Here is an 8,247-nt window from a genome sequence, read left to right as displayed (position 1 = left end):
AGGATGGCAGTGCTGTGAATGGAAAGGAACAGATGCAAGAGATATTGTCTGAGAAGACTTGGCAGAATACGGTGACTGATTGGATATGGGGGTGAGGAAGAGGAAAAGCATTGTTCAATGTCTCAGCACTCCATTCCACAAACTCACAAGTGCTGAATTCTCTTGGCTCCTACTTTCTGTTTAAATGATTTTGAATATTTTTTCCTCCCAAGCATTTCACAATGCCTTCTGAGATAATCAGAGACCCACTAGGGTGTGGCAAAACTGGTCACCATTCTAATCAAAAGATTATTGCTCCTAGCTCTCCAGTTAATGTCTACCATCTTTTAGCTAATCTCTAGCATATGCAGCAGCTACTGAGACTTTGGCATCAAGGAAAAAAAGTAAGTTATACCACAGAAGTATAGATGTATAAGCCCATCTCCTCATTTTGTAGAGGATAAAACTGACATAGTGAGAGGGGTCCTGACTGGAGGCTTTGCTGCCTGAGTTTGTCCCCAGTATTCTGTTTAGCAAAACTTTTTTCACAGCAGTATTTTCCTCCAAAGTTTCTAAGTTACCCAGATCTGATTAGGAGTGACAGTCTTCAGTGTGAATAGAGGGTGACAGTTTCCTTAATACATAGCATGGAACCTGGTTAAGGTTTGTCTTTTGTGATAAATGATGTCCTGGTTTCTACTAGAAACATTATCGCATAATATATTAGTTTTATGTCAAAGTTCTGAAGTTTTTATAATCTTTCCTTTCAATGTGCTAGGGTCCTTGTCATAGGGTCTTTTAAAAATATGACCATAGGGCATTTAAAGGAGTGACATACTGATTTATAAAACCTTCTACATGGATCAGGCATGGAAACCAAAAACATGTAAACTAAAAACATTTACTGCTGTGAAAAATTCTGCTACAACTCAATAATAAATAAGTGCACAATGACTGAACATTCAAAGAACAGCTTTGAATTCATATGTCTAATTTATGAGATCAATGAATTAGTGTCATGGTAATGAAACTATACAATTTACCCTCAAGCCAGGGCTAACAGGATCCAGGTTGCTTCCACGTGGTCACTATGCAGCCAGGATGTCCTAACATAGGTAGGGAGGCAGCAGGTTCTATGGGGATAAGGGGAGCCAAGGAGTGTAGAAGGGTGAATGGAGGGCACCCAGCAGGAGATGAGGGGAATGAAACCCAGATGTTTTCTAGTGAGCATTGCAGACAGATTAATATAAAATAGACACTGGATGATGTTTGCAGCACCTGTGCTCATTTTGACTGAAAGTAAATCATCACAATGGGACATTGGATCTGCCTGAAGACCAGACTGTAGATTCCAATGACAATCCCAAACACCTGTTCATTTCTTGTCACCAGCCAGCCTCTGGACAACTCTGTGTGTGTCTGTGTTTCCAGCTATGCATATCAGTCATGCTGAACCAAATGGTATTAAAAATAAAACATAAAACCTTTCATATATATTATAGACTTCAATGGTGCCAAATTCTGATGGAATAAAGAAAATGAAAAACTAACAACAAAATATGTACCTAGAGGAAGTTCTGGGAAAGAAGACATGGTTATAAACAGAGGAAATGATATAGCACTGGCAAAGGCATTTATTATTATTTTTTGTTTGAAAAGGGTTTTTGTGGATAAGGGATATAAGCTTAATCATCAGTAACAGCTGGGTCAGAGGAGATACCCAGGAGGGAGCAGACTATAAGAGAAAAAGCTGAGGAAACACGGACTACCAGTTCCCCTCTCTTGCTGACTACGAACTTTGGGCAAGACACCTCTTCACTGGGTAGCCAGAGAGGAAGCTGAACCAAGTTTTTAAGGTCATTTCCAGATCTGATATTTTATAATTATATGAAGTCTCATTTTTTTTCTGCTTGTTTTTGAAAGAACAAATCCTTCAAACATGGTTATTGTGGTAGTGCCTTTCCTGAGGGCCTTAGTGAGTGTATATTTGTAACAATAATCTTATTTTTATGTAGACATTTAGTCATGTCAGGACATTCAATTCGGGGCTTGGGTTCTTCTTTTTTGCAGTTGGGAGCCTTTGGAACTTCCGATTATAGTTTTCAATCCAAATCTGTTTCTTCTATCCCCAAAATACACCCCTTTAAAGAAGATTATATTGATGAATATCAGGCATCCAGTAAGGAGCAGAAGGATGGTAAAGAAACATAGGCTCGTAGATTTTCTAAAAGAAAGTACATACTGGAAAACTGAAAATTCCACATTGCTAAGTAAACATACTCTTTACAGGTTTAGGGCCATAAAATTGTAAGTAGGTTTAGCTCTGCTGACTCTTGTCATAATGGAAAGAGCAGCCTATAAAGACTAGAGGGCCCAGGTCTGTCACTCAACATGCCAATCTATGTTCAGAGAGAACAAACATCAAGCATAAGTCACACAAGCAAATATAGAAGCCTGTAGTTCTGATGAAGAACTCCTCATCACAACTGCCAAAGTTGCTTAAAATGCAAATGGGGACTGGGAAGGAGGCCTGAAGTCCTGTTAGTGCCCTCTGTGATTTAAATAAGGCTTGTGTATACATGATGAAAGCCTACTCTATGCACTCCCCAGGCAGTCAGTGTGTGGAGGGGGAAAAAAGCCAAGGAGAAGCAAGCCTGGAAAGAAAAGGGGAGCACATGATGGTTCTTCCTTAGGATATGCCTAGAGAGAGAAGGAGGAAGAAGGGGAAACTGGGATTTCATTATGCCCTGAGGCCAACGGTTTTTCCCTAACAGACATGACTAATTTTCTAATGAATGTCAGTGAATAATCAGGATTTGCTAGGTTCGGTGTAGGGGAAGGGTGGGAGGGTCTGTCTAATGGTAAATATATATACGGGGAAAAGCCACTAACTTTCTGATAAAAGTATTTTTTCCTAAATGAGTCACAAAGCAAAGGAGATAAGTTTATTTTTGTATTTGGCATAGAGGATTCAAGGTCAAAAGAAAAACAAGGATGTTATGTTTTAATGGGACAAAACTTAATAGAGTGAAAAGTTTCTTAGTTCCTTGGTCTTTCCTTTAAACAATCGTCTACCAGGAGGTTCCAGTTAATTCTCTGAAGTTTTTTAAAGATCAATTTAGTAGCTGGAATCTAGTGAAATAGCATCAAGGCAAGCTTGCTGTTAGCCATGCTCTGATCTTGTTCCCCAGTTCTTATAACCCTTACATCCCAGAATTGGGCCTCTTTCATTCATCCATCCCTGTCAATACTCTAGTTCTTCATATTTGGGGGTATTAACTTATGACATAATGGAAAGTGCAACACATGAAAACTAAGAGACCAAGGCCTGTTATTTAATATCCCAGTGCAGATTGAACAAACATAAGTTACACAAGTAGCTAGTCTTTATGAACTGCTCCCAGGCTCCCAGACTTCTCTGATGTTGACCTCTAATTTCTACTACATGTTCTGACTCCCACTGTCTACTTTGGAATCTTCCTAAATCCACTGTCCTACTCCAGCAAGTTTGTCCATCCAAGAGAAGATTCTGAAAATACTACAAGGTGCTTTTCTTCCAATTAATAAGTAAAATATCACAAAAGTAATCTATCAGTCAAACCATAATCTTGTTACCAGTTGAATATTGGCCTGTACAAAGTCATAGAATTTATACTTAAAGGATAGTATCTGCTTACAGAAGAAACCCTTAAATCTGGGCTCTCTGTATCATCTGCACTCCTACTAGCAGACCTCAGCCATTCACTTCCAAATTAAGTTATTCAACTTATACAAAGATCTTATTGTAATATTAATGTAGTTAAATCTCTACTAAAAAAGTCTGTCTCAGCCTTCATACCACCTATTTTGGGTAGAAATGCTCTTATGCCAAGCTGTATGATCTATCTTAGAGAAAGCATTCTGAGTCCTTAGGGGATTTTGTCCCTACCCTATACCTTGTCACTCGACCTGTTTTCCCACTTGTCTTAGAGTTGAGGGAGGAGATTCCACATTAGGCAAATTAATTTGAGTCACAAAAAAGAGCAAATTTATATTTTCTGGGTTATGAAATTAAACACGAGCAGAAGATGTTACCAGTGCTATCTATAGATATTCAAAATGTTGCCACTTTTAGAAACAAAACTTGATATCTTCTGAATTTAAAGCCAAATTGAGCACTTTGTGGTTTTATTCTAGTTGTTATTAGTAAAGCACTAGTTCTTCTTTCAAAAACAAAACAAAACAAAGAAAGACTTGATCAAAAGTTCACATTGTTAAAGGCTTTTATAAAATAATTCAAGAAAACAATACTTTTAAAAATGGACTGGTACAGGGACTTCCCTGGTTGTCCAGTGGGTAGGACTCTGTGCTCCCAATGCAGGAGTCCCAGGTTCGATCCCTGGTCCGGGAACTAGATTCCACATGCATGCTGCAACTGAGAGTTCACATGCCACAACAAAGAAGTCCACCTGCCTCAACTAAGAAGCCCGCATGCCACAAGTAAGAAGTCTGCATGCCACAATAAAGATCCTGCATGCCACAACTAAGTCCCGGAGCAGCCTAAATAAATAAACAAATAAATAATTCTGTAACAATATATGGTGATGGATGTTAACTAGACTTTGTGATCATTTTGCAATACATAAAAATATTGAGTCATTATGTTGCACACCTGAAACAAATATAATGTTGTATGCCAGTTATATCTTAATAAAAATTATAACATGAGATAAAATTTTAAAAGGAACCCAGTGAGGTAGGTGTTAGGGACCAACATTTATTTACCAGTGCTCCCGCTTCCATGTGGGGAGGCAGAATTCCCTAGAATAGAACTCAGTTTTTCGCCCACACTCACCCCATTTCCTCCTTCCCATGGGAGTAGTGACTCCTCTACTGGTGAATCAAAGAGAAGGGGTACATTTCTTCCTTCTTGATATCTTAGAACTATAGGTAGAGTATATTCTGTCTTCTCTGGGACAGGTGTGCCCTGTGGAGTAGACCTGCCTGGGTCTCAATTCAATGCAGGAGGAAGGATATAATAGCAAATCCATTTGGTCTACCAAAATCATTCCCATTCTCCAAGCAACTTTATTCGTTGTTAAAAAAAAAAAAAGGTTGAGGGGAAGGCAGATAAGCTCTGCGATGATGAATATAGTTCTTTTTGTAGGGGCAAATGAAAAAAGGGACGTAAAACTAACGTCATTCTATACACAAGAAATTTATTATTTTTTCATTGCAGAAGAATTTAAAGGTCGTTATAGATGATAGCATTCTTTATATTTCTGTATTTTCTACACAGCACAGAATTGGGCACAGAAAAGTAGATCACTGTAGATTTGTTAATTGGTAAATTGAAAGTATGAGGCAGTATAGGAAGTATAAAACTCCCTTAATTTTCCACCTACTTTCTCCCTCTTTCTTCTCAAAGAGAAACAATTATCAACAACTAATGTAATCAGTAAGTCTGGTTTGGAAACTGACTAGGTATTTGGTCAGACTTACGCTGGATACTGTGGAGATACAAAACAAGGGACCCAGCCCCTCCCCTTTAGAAATATAGTATAGTTAGGCAGATGAAACACAGTCGCGTACTGTGGCAGGAGAAAACAGGAGAAAGAGATTATACAAAGTTAGTGTTGGTGGAGGTCAAAGACTGTGAGAAGAACTGTGCTCCAGGAAAGCACCACGGAGGAAGTGAGACTTAATGAGTGAACAGATTTCTGCTGTGTACTTATCCCCAGGAAGATGATTATGTGTAAGACTTCCTGAGGGTGCTACATGGTTCCAAGGCAAGGTGCACTATACATCATACATTGTCTCATCAAGTTTTAAAAATACATATATACAGGTGGAATCACATGAGCATCAACTGGAGCCACCTCCGAAGGAGAAAAGTCCATGTGGGAATCCTAAGGGGTATATATGTACAGAGGCAGAGCTGGTCCCATCTACTTTGCTGGATGATGTTTACAATTTTACTGCTTGCCTATGAACCTCAGATCCAGGTCAATTCAACAATTTTATTTAGCCTCCTCTTTGTAACAGTCAAAGGACTGAACACTGTCAAGTATTCAAAGGTGAGTTAGAGGCTGATTGAGGTGAAAAATAGATATATATGGAATTGACTATAGAACAAAACATTATTTATAATGGTATGACATACAAACATTTTATTCTTTCTTATCAAAAGTGAGTCTCTGAATCACTGCCAGTTACTGCAGAAGCACAGGGACTTGATTTGTCCCTTATAAATAGTTCTGCCCTTCTTCCACCAGGCAGGCAATCCAGAAGTACAAACCCCACAGACACATAGAAAACATAAAAATGAAGATACCAGTATGGACTAAGAAACAAGAGCAATGTTAATACTGTTCTAGTTTAAGGTACAGTGTGTGATGGGAAGAACTTTACTATCATTTGCTGTATACCACCAATACACAACGTATATAGATGTGCTGTGGAGGGTTCTAGGTAAAACTTCTTTGGATGCATAAGATGGTAGTGTGATTCAGAGAAAGTAGTCTCAAGAGAATATGTTCATTAAAACACACATGCACACACAGAGAGAGAAAGAGAGAGAGAGAGAGAAAACCTTATGTGCTTAGTTGATTTGTTGGGAGACATTTTTGGCTTCTTTGAATTTCCTATATAAACAATTATAATTTCCTTTATTTTGAATTGCTGGGGAGAGATTTCTACCTGCATTTGGATGCAGATTTGGAGTTCAAATGTTTTTCTTGCAGAGTTGTCTTTGAAGAAATTGCTTTTTTGGTGACAGAATCATATTCTGGTCACAGTCTCAGCACATTCATCATAGTATTTGTTGGATGTTCTTGTTAGTTATCACTTCCTCATCCAGGTTCACAATCCCATAGGATATACTCGCTTCCTGCGTGAATTCATTCTTGGGTCGCTTCTAAATATACATGAATTTTCTTTTCTGTGCATGCCTCATTGTTGTTCAATAACAATTCTTGGCATTGATTGAGAACTGATTTTTTTCTCAAGGTCTTCATAAATAAAACAGCAAATAAGATACCAATGTCACTCGACTAAAATTTCCAGCCCAAAAAGGTGCTGAAAAGACCGAGTAAGAGTACTCCAGGATGGGATACCCTTTAGCTACCTTGCAATGTTTAGAGAAGTGGAGAATTTAGCATTTCACAGTCCCTGTAAATAAAAGATCTTCTTAAAGCTTAAAGGTCAAGGGGTAAGATCACAGTGGATGAAAGAAAACATTCTCCTTATTCATAATAAATGTTAGCATTTGTATAATTATCTATTTCTATTTATAAATGCCAGTATTCTATTTTGCCCCATTTAGTAGAATCTTTTAAATTTAAAATTCCAATACCAAATATGAGGAAAGAAGCCAGTTGTTCTGAGTTAACTACAACACAAACAGAACATAGGAGACTAGACCTCTTTTTCCGAGGCTGTGTGGACAATATTTTTATGTAGGATTCTTCTCAATGTGGTAAAGGCAATTACAAATTTCAGTTGCTAAAACAAACAAACAAAAATTCTGAGAAGATAATTCCCCTAACTTGAAAGTCAGAAGTATAATTGATGTGTCACACACTACATTCCTCCTTTATGCAAGACTTCCCTTTTGCACTAGTACAGAAACATGGCAACCACACTAAAGTGTAAGCAGCACTTTTTGTGGACCTTGAGTTTGGGTTAGGATATTGTCAACCAGATTTTCCAATCATGATCTGACTTAATTTTTTAGGACTGACTGTGCCATTGACCTGATGAGAATCTAATTTAGAGCATTGCTTTGTTGTGTATGCTCTTCCGACCTCATTATTAACAAGATGCCATCATACTTTAGAGTAATTAAAGGCTTTGGAATATGAATACATTGAGGTTATCTAAAAATTAGTGAAGTGAAAATCAAAAACAAAGTTACATTTCAAGAACAATCGAGGTGAATCCTGTCATAAAACCACTTGGGATTTTGTGTTCTTTAAGAATAAACTAGGAACAGAATATGTTGACCCACCAAGAAAACTAAATATGAAGGTAAAAATAGTATCTGGTTTAACAATCATTAATAAAAATACAAATGATTGTGCTTTCATTGAATAAGAACATAACTCTAAAGCCACAAAGACATTTTAGTATCACTCAGTAATATATTATGGAACAACTGAAGCAACTAGACATTTTTACAAGTATTCCTAAGGCTAAACTTTAATTTCTCTCTTGTAGTATTCAGGACTGGAACTCATGTAAAGGTTGATCACATAAGGCATGTTCAGATATTGATTCATAACTCTATTT

The sequence above is a fragment of the Balaenoptera acutorostrata genome, chromosome X (assembly GCF_949987535.1).
Source record: "Balaenoptera acutorostrata chromosome X, mBalAcu1.1, whole genome shotgun sequence".
Classification (NCBI taxonomy): Eukaryota; Metazoa; Chordata; class Mammalia; order Artiodactyla; family Balaenopteridae; genus Balaenoptera; species Balaenoptera acutorostrata.
This window is presented reverse-complemented; position numbering follows the sequence as displayed.